An 18,645-nucleotide genomic window follows, 5' to 3' on the forward strand; every position below is an offset into this window, starting at 1 on the left:
GTTTTTCCATCCCATTAAAAGTCTAGCTTACCAATTGGCTTAACACACCAATTTTGTATGGCGTTTTTCTGGTCTCCCAAAAAAAAAAAAAATCTGAAAAACTGGCAAAGATAATCTTGTTTTTTTTTTTTTAATGAAAATGCTTCATTTTTGGTGTTTTTTCTGGTGTTTATGAGAGTATGTGTGAATTGTGTTTTTATATACTTTGGCATTTTTCGGGTTGGCGTTCCTTTCTTTCTGGGGTGGACCAGTTTCCTGTGTACCGGGTTGGCTCTTCTGCAGTCTTCGCGAAGCCAATCAGCGGCTTGAGATGCCAATCAGCAGCCAATAACGGCCGCCAATCAGCCGTAATTGTAGAAGCCACACAGCGCGGCACACATCAAGCTCATTGTGCTAGATCTGTAGTCCTGTAGGAAAACTATAATCAGTGAACCCTGCTTTATAGGGTCAAAGTTTTTAAACTTTCTGATAATTTCCCTTTTATTGAACACCCAGTATAATGAAATGTAAAAATGTATGTATGACTGATCTCTAGGACAACCACCATAAATGTGTGTTATTGTAAACAGCATTTTAACCACCAAAAAGGTCAATAAAAAGAATGCATGTCATTCTTTTTGAAATATTGAGCTGCACCTATACTGGATTCTACTGCTAACCAACATGACAACAACTAAAACATTCACAAAGGATGTACCATAGTTTTTGTTCCAAATTTGAGACCATGTGTTTCCAGGTACCCATTTGCTATTGTCTTTCTGTACTTTCGACCCAGGGAGTGAGGAGGGCAGATTTTATATGGATGGGCAAGGTGTTGTAGTAACACTGCGCCACTTGTTACAGTAGCCAAGGGTGGTAGGTTGCCCACCCCTTGATACACTTACACAGCTGCCCTTGGTTTTGGGTTTGTGTTGAGTCCAAGTAACGTAATAACTTTGTAGTGCAATGCTTAAACAATAGGCATCCTGTTCGCAGTCTAGGAATTTTTAGCAGACAATTAATACTTGTAGTTTCACTTGTACAGATCACAGTTGGTATGCTGGGGATAAAGAAAGTTACTTCTAAATGGACACAGCTTTAGGCTGGGAAGAATTTAGAGATAAGAGTCAACACAGTCTCTGAATACAATAAAGACTTGAAATAGAGTAGTGACTTGGAATAACCCTTTTGGTGATTCAGCAGTAGAGACTATCCAGGCATAAGGCACTGGGGCTTGGTGTGAGAAGTAGTCCTACATCCACTGGAATGAACATCTGCCTAAGCTATCTTGTGGGCACAGAGTGACACAGGGATCAGGGATGCAGGCACACCTAGTGGGAGAGATAGACATTAGGGCAACCCCTAATGAAACCTATCAGCTTGCAGAAGAGGCTTTGCTTATTGCACTTGGCTAAACTTGTGATTTGAGAAAAAACCTCTTGTAGACTTGTGTAGCAATCAGATTTGGAAGGACAGTTACCCAGCCTGGATATGTGTGGTCCTTTCTTTCACCGCCGCTTTAACGCAAGGTGCTCTAGCCGGACATCGCTAGGGTAGCAGAAAGAAGAAATAAAAAATTGTATTGCAAATGGATCTTGGTCTCAGGCCAGGGCCTGGATATACCCTGCAGCAGACTCTCTGTTATACACTCCTTCTTAAACATACACTGACAGGAATCTCAACTAAACTCCTTCAACTAGTCCCACCTCTGTGATAGGGTAGTGCCCTCTGAGGTAGCTAATTTAGAGAATGGTTAGACATAAATGAGGAGACAGTGACATGAGTCACATAATCAATACAAGAATCAGTTAACCCTTAGCCTAGTTTTACCTTCAGCCTTATATATATCAGGCAATACATACAGTGGTATCTTGTGGTGGGAGAAGCATACTATAGGCTTTATCCCCAGAGCCTATACAACACAGTAGCGACCTACACATGCTCTTAAAGAAGTAGTGGGCACCTGCTCCGGAACAATGCACTAACATTTTCATGTGCTATTCTTTAATGGTGTCACATGCAGTCCCATGGCCTTGATGTACAGTCACCGTTACACCATAGAACTAGGCAGGAGTATGAACAAGAACCACTGAATCAGCACAGCAAATGTTAAAGCTATTACTGAAGCAGGAAATGTTCAAAGAATTTACCTATATACTGTATAAGCTAAAAGAGGAAACATGCTCTAAGTCATGAAAAAAAATATATCCTTGCCTTGCCTATGAGTAGAGATGAGCGAACCTGGAGCATGCTCGAGTCCATCCGAGCCCGAACTTTCGGCATTTGATTAGTGGTGGCTGCTGAAGTTGGATAAAGCCCTAAGGCTATGTGGAAAACATGGATATAGTCGTTGGCTGTATCCATGTTTTCCAGACAACCTTAGAGCTTTATCCAACTTCAGCAGCCACCACTAATCAAATGCCGATCGATCGGGTTCAGATGGACTCGAGCATGCTCGAGGTTTGCTCATCTCTAGACGTGAATGAAAGAAACTGCGTTGAAGAGAGAATTTCAGGCATAGGAAGAAAATTTAAGTTAGCAAGATCCGGTAAATACTGAACAATAGATAGTATCTGAAGACAAAGTGTTAAAGAGAACCAATCATGGGCGAAAAATATTATTTTTTTTTTAGCCAATTAGATGTAAAATGTGATTTTATTAATATTTGTAAATATAATTAATTATTTTTATTGTTTCGTTTTTTCACTATACACACTGTCATTTTCCTGTCTCGAGCCGGCTCTTTTCAAAAGAGCCGGCGCGAGACAGGAAGCTCCCGACATGCAGAGCGGCGGTTTAGGGGCACATGATCCTTTAGCCGCTCCGCTGCCAATCACTGAAATCGCGCTATGCGCGCGATGCCAGTGCTTTGCATTGCTTATATTAGCGTGATCTCGCGAGATCACGCTAATATAAAAGGCGCTGTATTCAAGTTTCTCGGCATGTTACCTAAACAGTAATACAACAAATCGTGCAGCCAGCGGAGAGTGAGCAGCAACACAAACAGTACTTTTCAATACTATTTTTTTATTTTATTTTTTATTTTTTCCCCCTGTCTGGCGGTTCCCAGAAGGAGGAGGAGGAGTGGGTTCCCGGCGGGGAGGGGGGTGGAGAGAGAACGTGCTCCCGGCATAGCGGGAGTGCCGGAGGCCGACACCAGCGAGCACCAGCCGGCAGCACCTAGCCAGCCTCCCCCCCAGCCCCATCTCCAGCCCCATCTCCAGCCTCCCCCCCAGCCCCATCTCCAGCCCCATCTCCAGCCTCCCCCCAGCCCCATCTCCAGCCTCCTTTCCCCATCTCCAGCCTCCCCCCAGCCCCATCTCCAGCCTCCCCCCCAGCCCCATCTCCAGCCTCCTTTCCCCATCTCCAGCCTCCCCCCAGCCCCATCTCCAGCCTCCCCCCCAGCCCCATCTCCAGCCTCCTTTCCCCATCTCCAGCCTCCTTTCCCCATCTCCAGCCTCCCCCCAGCCCCATCTCCAGCCTCCTTCCCAGCCCCATCTCCAGCCTCCTTTCCCCATCTCCAGCCTCCTTTCCCCATCTCCAGCCTCCCCCCCAGCCCCATCTCCAGCCTCCTTTCCCCATCTCCAGCCTCCCCCCCAGCCCCATCTCCAGCCTCCTTCCCCCCATCTCCAGCCTCCCCCCCCAGCCCTATTTCCAGCCTCCTTCCCCCGATCTCCAGCCTCCTTCCCCCCCATCCCGGGTGTCAGGGGCCCCAAAATATCCGGCACCCACCCCTCACAAAACAGACATATAAATACATTTCATACTCACCAAATGAGGCTCTTCTTCTTTATTCTTCTATCTTCTGCTCTTCTATCTTCTGCTCTTCTTCTTTATTCTTCTATCTTCTGCTCTTCTATCTTCTGCTCTTCTATCTTCTGCTCTTCTATCTTCCTACTACTTTGCTATGCACTCCGCTGTGTTCCGGCCAGCCACTGCGACTGCGCATGCGCCGGAAGATCCAGAAGAGGCGGGACATCAGTGGAACGCACTGATGACCCGCATGGAGGGAAACAAAGATGGCGGACAAGATGGCGGCGCCCGACGGGACCCAACCGGAGCACCGGAATACGGTAACTTCTTAGATACAGAAGTAGTCTGTATCTATAGAAAAGCATTATGGCAGCCAGTTAGAATAATATTACCTAGTAAAAAAACTAGGTGATTGGTTCTCTTTAAGTAAGGAATTGTAGGAAGGCAGAGACTGGGTGAGTTAGTAAGAGATGGAGAAAATAAAGCTTTGTTTAACTGGCTGGATATGGCAGCTGCAGCCGTTGACATGTTATGACAGTTGTGAGGGGAACTGCATCTAGATTTAATAGATTTCAGTGAAGCACCTTCCAGACTGGTGTCCAAAGGCTGCATTTCTAGCTTGTCAGATGTGATGGTCTCCTGGCGCATCTATTCACTAAATGATCAGCATGGGAAGGCACGAGGCAAGGAAGTAGTATGACAGGGAGGTGAGGAAACAAGGGAGGGAAAAATAAGTGTAGGTGGAAAACGGAGAGGAGAGATGACTGAAAAATATCACTAAATAACAAATGCATGTGAAGTCACACTTTGCTAAATAGTGCATACTAGAAAATGTACCCGGCGCTGCCCGGGTATAAAGTGTCAGTGTGTTAATTAGATTTGTTCTAAGGTGCCCAGGAGGCCAAGCTAAAGGTATTGTTTCATCTGAGTTAATCAGTGTAATTAGTGTATACCTGTAGTGCATAGTTGGAGGGGTTCTGTATAGTATATAATGTATAGTTTTTAGGGGTCTCGCATATCTGTAATGCATAGTTGGGGGGGCTATATACCTATAGTGTATAGTTGGGGGGGTCCTGTATACCTTTAGTGTGTAGTTGGGGGGGCTGTATACCTGTAGTGTAAAGTTGAGGGAGGTCCTGTATACCTGCAGTGTACAGTTGGTGAAGGTCCTGTATACCTGTACTGTATAGTTTGGGGGTCCTGTATACCTGTAGTATATGGTTGGTGCTGTATACCTGTAATGTATAGTTGGCGGAGGTCTTGTATACCTGTAGTTTATAGTTTGAGGGTCCTGGATACCTGTAGTGTATAATTGGTGGAGGTCTTGTATACCTGTAGTATATAGTTTGAGGGTCCTGTATACCTGTAGTGCATAGTTTGAGGGTCCTGTATAACTGTAGTATAGAGTTGGTGGAGGTCCTGTATACCTGTAGTGTATAGTTTGGGGTCCTATATACCTGTAGTATATAGTTGGTGGAGTTCCTGTATACCTGTAGTGTATAGCTTTGGGGTCCTGTATACCTGTAGTATAGAGTTGGTGGGGGTGCTGTATACCTGTATTATATAGTTGGTGGAGGTCCTGTATACCTGTAGTGTATAGTTTTGGGTTCCTGTAAACCTGTAGTGTATAGTTTGAAGTCCTGTATACCTGTAGTATATAGTTGGTGGAGGTCCTGTATACCTGTAGTGTAAAGTTTGGGGGTCCTGTATACATGTAGTATAGAGTTGGTGAAGGTGTTGTATACCTGTAGTATAGAGTTGGTGGAGGTCCTGTATACCTGTAGTGTATAGTTTTATGGTCCTGTATACCTGTAGTGTATAGTTTGGGGTCCTGTATACCTGTAGTATATAGTTGGTGGAGGTCCTGTGCACCTGTAGTGTATAGTTTTGGGGTCCTGTATACCTGCAGGGTCGTATTTACCATTAGGCACCCATGTTCTGGTGCGCAGGGTAGCACCTTGCAGAGGGGCAGTACCCTCCCGTTCAGACTTGCCAGAAAATCTGGTGTCTTTTCGAGGGGGGTATGGCGGTATTGGTCAGGTCTGGTATAGCGGTGTTATCCAGTCACAGTATGGCGGTATTGGTCAGGTCTGGTAAGGCAGTGTTATTCAGTCACAGTGTGTCGGTATTGGTCAGGTCTGGTATGGTGGTGTTATCCAGTCACAGTATGGCGGTATTGGTCAGGTCTGGTATGGCAGTGTTATCCAGTCACAGTATGACAGTATTGGTCAGGTCTGGTATGGCAGTGTTATCCAGTCATAGTATGGCGGTATTGGTCAGGTGTGGTATGACAGTGCTATCCAGTCACAGTAAGGTGGTATTGGTCAGGCCTGGTGTGGCGGTGTTATCCAATTACAGTATGGCGGTATTGGTCAGGTCTGGTATAGAAGTTTTTTCCAGTCATAGTATGGTGGTATTGGTCAGGTGTGTTATGACAGTGTTACCCAGTCACAGTTTGGCGGTATTGGTCAGGTCTGGCTGGTATGACAGTGTTATCCAGTCATAGTATGGCGGTATTGGTCAGGTCTGGTGTGGCGGTGTTATCCAGTCACAGTATGGCGGTATTAAACATGTATGGTATGGCAGTGTTATCCAGTCACAGTATGGCGGTATTGGTCAGGTCTGGTATGACAGTGTTATCCAGTCACAGTATGGCGGTATTGGTCAGGTGTGGTATGGCAGTGTTATCCAGTCACAGTATGACAGTATTGGTCAGGTCTGGTATGGCAGTGTTATCCAGTCATAGTATGGCGGTATTGGTCAGGTCTGGTATGACAGTGTTATCCAGTCACAGTATGGCGGTATTGGTCAGGTGTGGTATGACAGTGCTATCCAGTCACAGTAAGGTGGTATTGGTCAGGCCTGGTGTGGCGGTGTTATCCAATTACAGTATGGCGGTATTGGTCAGGTCTGGTATAGAAGTTTTTTCCAGTCAGAGTATGGTGGTATTGGTCAGGTGTGTTATGACAGTGTTACCCAGTCACAGTTTGGCGGTATTGGTCAGGTCTGGCTGGTATGACAGTGTTATCCAGTCATAGTATGGCGGTATTGGTCAGGTCTGGTGTGGCGGTGTTATCCAGTCACAGTATGGCGGTATTAAACATGTATGGTATGGCAGTGTTATCCAGTCACAGTATGGCGGTATTGGTCAGGTCTGGTATGACAGTGTTATCCAGTCACAGTATGGCGGTATTGGTCAGGTGTGGTATGGCAGTGTTATCCAGTCACAGTATGACAGTATTGGTCAGGTCTGGTATGGCAGTGTTATCCAGTCATAGTATGGCGGTATTGGTCAGGTCTGGTATGACAGTGTTATCCAGTCACAGTATGGCGGTATTGGTCAGGTGTGGTATGACAGTGCTATCCAGTCACAGTAAGGTGGTATTGGTCAGGCCTGGTGTGGCGGTGTTATCCAATTACAGTATGGCGGTATTGGTCAGGTCTGGTATAGAAGTTTTTTCCAGTCATAGTATGGTGGTATTGGTCAGGTGTGTTATGACAGTGTTACCCAGTCACAGTTTGGCGGTATTGGTCAGGTCTGGCTGGTATGACAGTGTTATCCAGTCATAGTATGGCGGTATTGGTCAGGTCTGGTGTGGCGGTGTTATCCAGTCACAGTATGGCGGTATTAAACATGTATGGTATGGCAGTGTTATCCAGTCACAGTATGGCGGTATTGGTCAGGTCTGGTATGACAGTGTTATCCAGTCACAGTATGGCGGTATTGGTCAGGTGTGGTATGGCAGTGTTATCCAGTCACAGTATGACAGTATTGGTCAGGTCTGGTATGGCAGTGTTATCCAGTCATAGTATGGCGGTATTGGTCAGGTCTGGTATGACAGTGTTATCCAGTCACAGTATGGCGGTATTGGTCAGGTGTGGTATGACAGTGCTATCCAGTCACAGTAAGGTGGTATTGGTCAGGCCTGGTGTGGCGGTGTTATCCAATTACAGTATGGCGGTATTGGTCAGGTCTGGTATAGAAGTTTTTTCCAGTCATAGTATGGTGGTATTGGTCAGGTGTGTTATGACAGTGTTACCCAGTCACAGTTTGGCGGTATTGGTCAGGTCTGGCTGGTATGACAGTGTTATCCAGTCACAGTATGGCGGTATTGGTCAGGTCTGGTGTGGCGGTGTTATCCAGTCACAGTATGGCGGTATTAAACAGGTATGGTATGGCAGTGTTATCCAGTCACAGTATGGCGGTATTGGTCAGGTCTGGTATGACAGTGTTATCCAGTCACAGTATGGCGGTATTGGTCAGGTCTGGTATGACAGTGTTATCCAGTCACAGTATTGCGGTATTGGTCAGGCTTGGTGTGGCAGTGTTATCCAGTCACAGTATGGCGGTATTGGTCAGTTCTGGTATGACAGTGTTATCCAGTCACAGTATGGGGGTATTGGTCAGGCTTGGTGTGGCAGTGTTATCCAGTCACAGTATGGCGGTATTGGTCAGGCCTGGTGTGACAGTGTTATCCAGTCACAGTATGGCGGTATTGGTCAGGTCTGGTATGACAGTGTTATCCAGTCACAGTATGGCAGTATTGGTCAGGTCTGGAATGACAGTGTTATCCAGTCACAGTATGGCGGTATTGGTCAGGCTTGGTGTGGCGGTGTTAAATGTGATGTGTGGAGCTATTACCTACCTATCCTGATGGTAATTGGTGAGTGAGAATGGGGCGTCTTCAGGTTCAGTGCTTAGGGCAGCAGCAGCTGGTAATACTGTCCTGTATACATGTACTGTATAGATGGAGTAGGGGGTCCTGTATATATGTACTGTATAGATGGAGTAGGGGTCCTGTATACATGTACTGTATAGATGGAGTAGGGGGTCCTGTATAGATGGAGTAGGGGGTCCTGTATATACATGAACTGTATAGATGGAGTAGGGGGCCCTGTATACATGTACTGTATAGATGGAGTAGGGGGCCCTGTATACATGTACTGTATAGGTGGAGTAGGGGGTCCTGTATACATGTACTGTATAGATGGAGTAGGGGGTCCTGTATACATGTACTGTATAGATGGAGTAGGGGGTCCTGTATACATGTACTGTATAGATGGAGTAGGGGACCCTGTATACATGTACTGTATAGATGGAGTAGGGGGTCCTGTATACATGTACTGTATAGATGGAGTAGGGGGTCCTGTATACCTGTATAGATGGAGTAGGGGGTCCTGTATATACCTGTACTGTATAGATGGAGTAGGGGGTCTACCAGTTATTTCTGTGGATCTGTTGTGAGGCAGCTGCCCTAGCAACCATTCACATTCCAGCTCCCTGTGAAAATGAAAGCAGTAATCCTATTGGTTTACTGCTGGAGACATGCAGCTAATTATATCACCTGTGTTTGCAGTGTGGAGATTTTCCCATTCATCTCTATGGGGCGCCGCTCTTCCCCCTCCCCCTCCCCTCCTGTACATCTGGCGGGGACGGGACCTTCACAATAACCTTCCCGGGCACCCAATGTATCTGTGTGCCAAATTTGGGGTCAAACGGTTCAGGCGTTTGGAAGTCTATTTGGGACAGACAGACAGACAGACAGATAGACAGACAGACTTTCATTTTTATTATATAGACTAGAAAATGTACCCGGCGCTGCCCGGGTATAAAGTGTCAGTGTGTTAATTAGATTTGTTCTAAGGTGCCCAGGAGGCCAAGCTAAAGGTATTGTTTCATCTGAGTTAATCAGTGGAATTAGTGTATTCCTGTAGTGCATAGTTGGAGGGATTCTGTATACCCACAATGTATAGTTTTTAGGGGTCTCGCATATCTGTAGTGCATAGTTGGGGGGGCTGTATACCTATAGTGTATAAATGAGGGAGGTCCTGTATACCTGCAGTGTACAGTTGGTGAAGGTCCTGTATACCTATACTGTATAGTTCGGGGGTCCTGTATACCTGTAGTATATAGTTGGTGCTGTATACCTGTAATGTATAGTTGGTTGAGGTCTTGTATACCTGTAGTTTATAGTTTGAGGGTCCTGGATACCTGTAGTGTATAATTGGTGGAGGTCTTGTATACCTGTAGTATATAGTTCGGGGGTCCTGTATACCTGTAGTAAATAGTTTGAGGGTCCTGTATAACTATAGTATAGAGTTGGTGGAGGTCCTGTATACCTGTAGTGTATAGTTTGGGGTCCGATATACCTGTAGTATATAGCTGGTGGAGTTCCTGTATACCTATAGTATATTTGGGGTCCTGTATACTTGTAGTATAGAGTTGGTGAAGGTGCTGTATACCTGTATTATAGAGTTGGTGTAGGTCCTGTATACCTGTAGTGTATAGTTTTGGGGTCCTGTATACCTGTAGTGTATAGTTGGTGGAGGTCCTGTATACCTGAAGTATATAGTTGGTGGAGGTCCTGTATACCTGTAGTATATAGTTTTGGGGTCCTGTATACCTGTAGTGTAAAGTTTGGGGTCCTGTATACCTATAGTATATAGTTTTGTGGAGGTCCCGTGCACTTGTAGTATATAGTTTTGGGGTCCTGTATACCTGTAGTGTCCTGTATACCTGCAGGGTTGTATTTACCCGTATGGCAGTGTTATTCAGTCACAGAGTGTCGGTATTGGTCATGTCTGGTATGGGGGTGTTATCCAGTCACAGTATGGCGGTATTGGTCAGGTCTGGTGTGGCGGTGTTATCCAGTCACGGTATGGTGGTATTGGTCAGGTCTGGTATAGCAGTGTTATCCAGTCACAGTATGGCAGTATCGGTCAGGTCTGATATGATGGTGTTATCCAGTCACAGTATGGTGGTATTGGTCAGGACTGGTGTGGCGGTGTTACCCAGTCACAGTTTGCCGGTATTGGTCAGGTCTGGTATGGCAGTGTTATCCAGTCACAGTATGGCGGTATTGGTCAGGTCTGGTATGACAGTGTTATCCAGCACAGTATGGCGGTATTGGTCAGGTCTGGTATGGCAGTGTTATCCAGTCACAGTATGGCGGTATTGGTCAGGTCTGGTGTGGCAGTGTTATCCAGTCACAGTATGGCGGTATTGGTCAGGTCTGGTGTGGCAGTGTTATCCAGTCACAGTATGGCGGTATTGGTCAGGTCTGGTGTGGCGGTGTTATCCAGTCACAGTATGGCGGTATTGGTCAGGTCTGGCAGTGTTATCCAGTCACAGTATGGCGGTATTGGTCAGGTCTGGTATGACAGTGTTATCCAGCACAGTATGGCGGTATTGGTCAGGTCTGGTGTAGCAGTGTTACCCAGTCACAGTTTGGTATATCTGTTGTGCCCTGTATATACATGTACTGTATGGATGGAGTAGGGGGTCCTGTATATACATGTACTGTATAGATGGAGTAGGGGGTCCTGTATATACATTTACTGTATAGATGGAGTAGGGGGTCCTGTATATACATGTTCTGTATAGATGGAGTAGGGGGCCCTGTATATACATGTACTGTATAGATGGAGTAGGGGGCCCTGTATATACATGTCCTGTATAGATGGAGTAGGGGGTCCTGTATATACATGTACTGTATAGTTGGAGTAGGGGGTCCTGTATATACATGTACTGTATAGATGGAGTAGGAGGTCCTGTATATACATGTACTGTATAGATGGAGTAGGGGGTCCTGTATATACATGTACTGTATAGATGGAGTAGGGGGTCCTGTATATACATGTACTGTATAGATGGAGTAGGGGGTCCTGTATATACATGTACTGTATAGATGGAGTAGGGGGCCCTGTATATACATGTACTGTATAGATGGAGTAGGGGGTCCTGTATATACATGTACTGTATAGATGGAGTAGGGGGTCTACCAGTTATTACTGTGGATGTTGTGAGGCAGCTTCCCTAGCAACCATTGCTCCCTGTGAAAATGAAAGCAGTAATCCTATTGGTTGCTAAGGCTCCAACTGCCGTGTCTGCTGCAGCTAATTATATCACCTGTGTTTGCAGTGAGGAGATTTTCCCATTCATCTCTATGAGGCGCCTCTCTTTCCCCTCCCCCTCCCCTCCTGTACATCTGGCGGGGACGGGACCTTCGCAATAACCTTCCCGGGCACCCAATGTATCTGTGTGCCAAATTTGGGGTCAAACGGTTCAGGCGTTTGGAAGTCTATAGAGGACAGACAGACAGAAGGACAGACAGACAGACAGACTTTGATTTTTATGATATAGATAGTTCCATGATAAGGCTGGGTTCATATATGCCATATAAAAAGGATAGAAAAAAATTGTGTTTTTAATACAAGTTTGTTTATTTTTAGTATTGTCCCCCAAATCACATAGAATTCAAATTAGAGATGAGTGAACAAATCTGGCGTAGCGGATTCGCTGCAAATAACACTGTCAATTCGCTTCGTTCAGTGAAGCAAGTTCACAGAGATTTGGTCAACAAATTTGCTAAACATGGTTTCCGCATATGTTAGGTTACAGAACTGTCTTTGGTGGGAGCAAGAACTGTCTTTGGTGGGAGCAAGGATTATCCATAATCCCTTGGGCCCGTCAAATCAGCTGCAAATCCCACTTAAATCTCAGCAACCTCCCCTCACCCTCTATATAGGGTGATTGGCTTCCTGGAGGCGGACAGTCGGCTGTGTATAGTGGAGAGTAAGTTTCAGCAGGCAGTGAAAGCAGGGAGAGAAATACAGAGAGATAGGGACAGAGATGAGAGGGGGGTGGATTGTGGGTGGTTTTCAGTGGGAGCAGTGAAGCCATTGTCCAGTATACAAGTAACTGGGTGACTGTTCTGGGTGTACATTATAGAAAGTCACTGGGTGCTGGGTGTGCATTATAGGAAGTCACTGGGTGCTGGGTGTACATTATAGGAAGTCACTGGGTGCTGGGTGTGCATTATAGGAAGTCACTGGGTGCTGGGTGTGCATTATAGAAAGTCACTGGGTGCTGGGTGTGCATTATAGGAAGTCACTGGGTGCTGGGTGTGCATTGTAGGAAGTCACTGGGTGCTGGGTGTGCATTATAGGAAGTCACTGGGTGCTGGGTGTGCATTATAGAAAGTCACTGGGTGCTGGGTGTACATTATAGGAAGTCACTGAGTGCTGGGTGTGCATTATAGGGAGTCACTGGGTGCTGGGTGTGCATTATAGGAAGTCACTGGGTGCTGGGTGTATATTATAGGAAGTCACTGGGTGCTGGGTGTACATTATAGGAAGTCACTGGGTACTGGGTGTGCATTATAGGAAGTCACTGAGTGCTGGGTGTACATTATAGGTAGTCACTGGGTGCTGGGTGCACATTATAGGAAGTCACTGGGTGCTGGGTGTGCATTATAGGAAGTCACTGGGTGCTGGGTGTACATTATAGGAAGTCACTGGGTACTGGGTGTGCATTATAGGAAGTCACTGAGTGCTGGGTGTGCATTATAGGAAGTCACTGGGTGCTGGGTGTGCATTATAGGAAGTCACTGGGTGCTGGGTGTGCATTATAGGAAGTCACTGGGTGCTGGGTGTACATTATAGGAAGTCACTGGGTACTGGGTGTGCATTATAGGAAGTCACTGAGTGCTGGGTGTGCATTATAGGGAGTCACTGGGTGCTGGGTGTACATTATAGGAAGTCACTGAGTGCTGGGTGTGCATTATAGGAAGTCACTGGGTGCAGGGTGTGCATTATAGGAAGTCACTGGGTGCTGGGTGTGCATTATAGGAAGTCACTGGGTGCTGGGTGTACATTATAGGAAGTCACTGGGTGCTGGGTGCACATTATAGGAAGTCACTGAGTGCTGGGTGTGAATTATAGGAAGTCACTGAGTGCTGGGTGTGCATTATAGGAAGTCACTGGGTGCTGGGTGTGCATTATAGGAAGTCACTGGGTGCTGGGTGTACATTATAGGAAGTCACTGGGTGCTGGGTGTACATTATAGGAAGTCACTGGGTGCTGGGTGTGCATTATAGGAAGTCACTGGGTGCTGGGTGTGCATTATAGGAAGTCACTGAGTGCTGGGTGTACATTATAGGAAGTCACTGGGTGCTGGGTGTGCATTATAGGAAGTCACTGGGTGCTGGGTGTGCATTATAGGAAGTCACTGAGTGCTGGGTGTACATTATAGGAAGTCACTGGGTGCTGGGTGTACATTATAGGAAGTCACAGTAAACACAGTGTCCATCTTAATACCTTACTGGGTGCTCATTTACCAATGTCCACTGCTGTCCATGGCAGATATCGAATGATTGATAGACTGTTTGAAATTTTTTTATTGTATTTACATATTCCAATTCTTGACACTGTCACGGTAGAAGCTGTTGAAAAAAATGCCACTCTGTAATAGTCCCACTATTGTAGCTACCATAGTTTGTCTGTTTAATTGAAATTCGTTTGAATGCAATTCGCAAATATTCTCGAACTTCGCAAAACAAATTTCCGAGTGATTCGCTAATCTCAAATTAAAATGTTATAATATACCACAGAAAAAATCAACCAATGCCAATACAGAATTGTTAATTACTTCTATTTTTAAGAATTGTGGCCTTTCAGTATTTATCAGCTACCGTATGCCACATACTTCCCACAGGAAGTTGTGTAGTTCTTTCCAGTCCAGCACAGTTCTTCATGGCATGGCAAAGCATTTGTTTAAGGGTCTCCAAACTGCGGCCCTCCAGCTGTTGCAAAACTACATTTCCCATCATGCCTGGACAGCCAAATATAAAGCTTTAGTTTAGGCATGATGGGAGTTATAGTTTTGCAACAGCTGGAGGGCCGCAGTTTGGAGACCCATGGTTTAGATAATTGCAGATGATTGGACAACTAAAATAAAGGTATATACTGTATAGACTATATAGCCATGTACGCTGTTTGGAATGTGTCTATTAACCCCTTAAGGACAGAGCCTGAAATGGCCTTAAGGACAGAGACAAATTTTATGAATATGACCTGTGTCACTTTAGTCATTAATAAATTCGACATGCTTTTACATATCCGGCTGATTCTGAGATTGTTTTCTCGTGACATATTGTACTTCACATTTCTGGTAAATTGGAGTCGATGCTCATAATGAATCTTTATGAAAAAAAACAAAATAACGGGAAAAATTGTGAAAAAATGCATTTTTCCAACTTTGAAACTCTTCTGCTTTTACAGAAAATGGTTATGCCACATAAATTATATATTAAATAGCATTAGCAACATGTCTACTTTATGTTGGCGGCATTTATTAAACTATCTTTAATATTTTTTAGACAATAGAAAGCTTAAAACATTAGCAGCAACTTTCCAAATTTTCTGCAAAATTTCAGAATCAGATATTTTTAGGGACCTGTTCGGGTTTAAAGTGTATTTGAGGGGACTGTATGTTAGAAAGCCCCACAAAGCACCCCATTTCAGAAACTGCACCCCCCAAACTCTGCAAAAGCACATCCAGAAAGTTTTTTTTAACCCTTTAGGGAAGTCACAGAAATAAAAGCTAAGTGTGTAAGAAATTTGAAATTTGAAATTTTCTGTGCAGAGATTTTATTGTAATTCAATATTTTTCATAATTATAAACCCATTACCAAAGAAATGCACCCCAATACTGATTGCCCCGTTTCTGCAGTTTATAGAAATACCCCATATGTGGCCCTATTGCGCTGTTTGACGCAACCACAAGCCTCCGATACAAAGGAGCGCCTAGTGAATTTCAATGGCTCCGTTATATTTGGTCATTTTTGACTGTACCATTTCAGGTTGGCAGAGGCTCTGGGGTGCCAAAAAACTGGAAACCCCCCACAAGGGACATCATTCTGGAAACTACACCCCTGAAGGAATGTAACAAGGGGTGCGGTGAGCATCTGGACCCCACAGGTGTTTTACAGATTTTCAGAATAATGTGGCGAGATAAAAGAACATTTTTTTTTTTACACTGAAACGTTGTTCTAGCCTTCAATTTTTCATTTTCACAAAGGGATACAAGGAAAAAAAACACAAAAAACGTGTAGCGCAGTTCCTCCCGAGTACAGAAATACCCCACATGTGGACATAAAGTGCCAAGCGGGCGCAGGATGAGCGTCCAAAGGGAAGGAGCGCCAATTGGCTTTTGGAAGCTGGATTTCACTGGAATGGATTTCAAGGGTCATGTCGCATTTACAGAGCCCTCATGCTGCCAAAACACTGGAAACCCCGCACAAGGGACCCCATTCTGGAAACTACACCCCTCAAGGAATCTAACAAGGGGTTCAGTAAGCATATGGACCCCACTGGTGATGGGCACAAATGTGGAACAATGTGACGTGAAAGTAAAAAAAATCATTTTTTCACTTTCACGGCACAAATGTGCCTGTTATAAAGGGGTCCATATCCTCACTGCACCACTTGTTAGGTTCCTTGAGGGGTGTAGTTTCCAGAATGGGGTCACTTGTGGGGGGGTTCCAGTGTTTTGGCAGCACGAGGGCTCTGTAAATGCGACATGGCCCATGAAATTCATTCCAGTGAAATCCAGCTTCCAAAATCCAAATGGCGCTCCTTCCCTTCGGAGGCTTGCCCTGCACCCACATGGTGCTTTATGTCCATATGTGGGGTATTTACGGACTCGGGGGAAATTGCTCTACACATTTTGTGTGTTTTTTTTCTCTTTTAACCCCTTGTGAAAATGAAAAATTAAAGGCTAAACCAACATATATATATATAATATATAGTGTAAAAAAATTTAATATTTCATTTTCACGCCACATTGTTCCACATTTGTGCCCGTCACCAGTGGGGTCCATTAGCTCACTACACCCCTTGTTACATTCCCTGAGGGGTGTAGTTTTCATAATGGGGTCACTTGTGTGTGTGTGTGTGTGGGGGGGGGGGGGTTCACTGCTTTGGCAACACAGGGAGTTTTTAAATGCAACATGGCCCTTGAAATCCATTCTACCCAAATCCAGCCCCAAAAAGCAAAATGGCGCTCCTTCCCATTGGAGGCTTGTCTTGCGGCCGCACAGCGCCTTAAGTCCACATGTGGGGTATTTCCGTATTCGGGGGAAATTTCTCTACATGTTTTGTTCTGTTTCTTCTCTTTTAACCCCTTGTGCAAATGAGAAATGTCAAGACTAGATCAATGATGTTGTGTAAAAATAAAATTTTTTACACTTAAACATTGGCCTAGCCGTGAATTTCTCATTTTCACAAGGGTTTAAAAGAAAAAAAAAACACAAAACGTGTAGAGCAGTTTGTCCCGAGTACGGAAATACCCCACATGTGGACATAAAACGTCATGCGGCCGCAAGACGGAGCGCCATTTGGCTTTTGGATGCTGGATTTGGCTGAAATGGATTTCAAGGGCCATGTTGCATTTGCAGAGACCCTATGCTACCAGGACAGTGGTAAACTCCCACAACTGACCCCATTCTGGAAACTACACCCCTCAAGGAATCTAACAAGGGGTGTAGTGAGCATATGGACCCCACTGGTGACGGGTACAAATAGGGAACAATGTGACGTGAAAGTGAAAAATTTCCTTTTTTCATTTTCACAGCACAAATGTGCCCGTCATCAAGCAGTCCATATCCTCACTGCACCCCTTGTTACATTCCTTGAGGGGTGTAGTTTCCAGAATGGGGTCACTTTTGGGGGGCCTCCACTGTCTGGCAACACAGGGCCTTTGTAAATGCGACATGGCACTCACCATCCATTCTAGCCAAATGGCTCTTCCTCCCTGCGGAGGCTTACCCTGCACCCGCCTGGCGCTTTATGTCAACATGTGGGGTATTTTCATACTTGGAGGAAGTTGCGCTACACATTTAGTGTTTTTTCTTATCTTTTAACCCCTTATGAAAAAGAATAAATAAAGACTAGATCAATGATTTAGTGTAAAAATTTAATTTTTTTTACACTAAATGTTGGTCTAGCCTAAATTTTTTTCATTTCCACAAGGGGTTAAAAGAGAAAATAAATGCAAAACGTGTAGGGTAATTTCCCCTGAGTACGAAAATACCCCACATGTGAATATAATGTGCCATATGGGCACAGGGCAAGCCACCAGAGGGACAGAGCGCCATTTAGAGGCTGGAATGGAGGATGGAGGCCATGTCACACTTACAAAGCTCCTGTGCTGCTAGGACAGTAGAAACCCCCCACAAGTGACCCCATTTTGGAAACTACACCCCATAAGGAATCTAACAAGTGGTGCAGTGAGCATATGAACCCCACTGGTGACGGGCACATATGTAGAACATGTGCTGTGAAGATGAAAAATACAATTTTTTTCATTTTCACGTCCCAAATGTGGCCGTCACCAGGGGGCCATATCCTTGCTGCCCCCCTTGTTAGATTCCTTACGGGGTGTAGTTTCCACAATGGGGTCACGGGGTTTGTACTGTCCTGGCCGCACAGGGGCTTTCTAATTGCATCATGGCACGCCTCTAATGGGAATGGGGGCCATGCCTATTTAGTTGGGGAAAAGGGACAATTTTAATTAATTTGGGGGTATTGGGCCAATTATTAGTTTATAAGGTTGAAAATGACAGAAGTCCATCAAATTCAACCTGTGTTGATCCAGAGGAAGGCAAAAAACCCTCGTGAGGCAGACAACTGTAGCCTCATCACAGGGGAAAAATTCCTTCCCGACTCCATAATGGCAATCAGAATAATCCCTGGATCAACGTGACCCCTGAAATAGGAATAAGGGACAGAATTTAGATAATTTAGAACTCCAATGACGTGTGGTATGCCTTGAAGCAATCCTTTATGCAGAGGCCGGGGTGATCAGGACAGGTGTCACACTGGTAAATGGTGTCCTTCCTGATCCCCCTTTTACGGCACACTCTGCATTTCTTTTGGGATCTCCCCTTTTTTCCAGTGTGGGGGACTTCACCTGGAAAATGTTGTCCCTGTACGATACGGGGTCCTTCATATCCAGAAGCGCTGGGGCCCGCTCCGTGGCTGCCGAATATCAGGGCTTTGATTACTGCTTCCTGGAATTCAAGGAATTTCCCTGGGTGGCCGGCATATCGGTACAGCACAAAAGCGTTGTAC

The sequence above is a fragment of the Dendropsophus ebraccatus genome, chromosome 5 (assembly GCF_027789765.1).
Source record: "Dendropsophus ebraccatus isolate aDenEbr1 chromosome 5, aDenEbr1.pat, whole genome shotgun sequence".
NCBI classification, from domain to species: Eukaryota; Metazoa; Chordata; class Amphibia; order Anura; family Hylidae; genus Dendropsophus; species Dendropsophus ebraccatus.